Source organism: Camelina sativa, unplaced genomic scaffold, assembly GCF_000633955.1.
Source record: "Camelina sativa cultivar DH55 unplaced genomic scaffold, Cs unpScaffold03582, whole genome shotgun sequence".
In the NCBI taxonomy this organism is placed as follows: domain Eukaryota; kingdom Viridiplantae; phylum Streptophyta; class Magnoliopsida; order Brassicales; family Brassicaceae; genus Camelina; species Camelina sativa.
In genome coordinates, this window is record NW_010924681.1 from 1 (window position 1) to 774 (window position 774).

Genomic DNA, 774 nt, shown 5'->3' on the forward strand with positions numbered 1-774 from the left:
GTCCATTTTTACTCTAGAGAGTACTTCTGCTTTAATAGTATAGATACATATCAAATTAAGTTTGTTAAATTATATTTATGTAAAAATAAATTTATTCTGTGATATATCGCTGGTCAAATACTAGTAGCCATTCACAACCGCTTTACTACGATGTCTAGTTCAACAGATGCCTCGGCCTCAAATCGAAAACGAAGTGTGCTGTGATGATTTTGTGACTTATGTCTATGTTTTACTTATGATCCAGTTGCCAAGAACGGTATCTGCGATGAGCATCTTCTTTCCTTTTTGTTATGGTGAAGATGGGAGTGGTGATAATTGGTGTGACATTTCGAAGGGAAAATACCAAATATACTAAAGCCGATATTGGCAGAGGACTTACCAACAGACAAACGGATAAAAGCATTTACATGAACCTATAAAGATTAAACACATAACAAAACCCACGCCATATATGATAAGATCACATATCAATATACTAGGTCTTCAATTCACCAACCCATTAATGTTCTTCTCACTTTATTAACAATCTCATTCCTAGCAGAAGCACTACCGAGCTGGAACAAACAGTTCTCATCCAAAAGAAATCTGTACACTTCCCATTCTCTGTCACTAGCCGTGTACCTCCTTATTTCAGCCTGAGAATGAATCAAAAAACAAAGCAGTTCATTGTTAAGAGTCACTGATTCTAAGATTTCCGCGAATAGATTTGTTTCTTACCGAGAAGACGCAGATTCCAAGCACTTTTAGTGAAAGGGTCACGTCATAGAACACTCT

At 36.4% G+C, this 774-nt stretch overlaps 1 long non-coding RNA gene across 1 annotated transcript; it reads right to left on the bottom strand.

Moving 5' to 3' along the window:
- Positions 1-347: 347 nt before the first annotated feature.
- On the bottom strand, positions 348-774 carry LOC104774556. The gene is made up of 2 exons (XR_765389.1): positions 718-774; positions 348-635 (listed from the first exon to the last, which is right to left on the bottom strand). It is a non-coding gene; the product is annotated as an uncharacterized LOC104774556 (long non-coding RNA).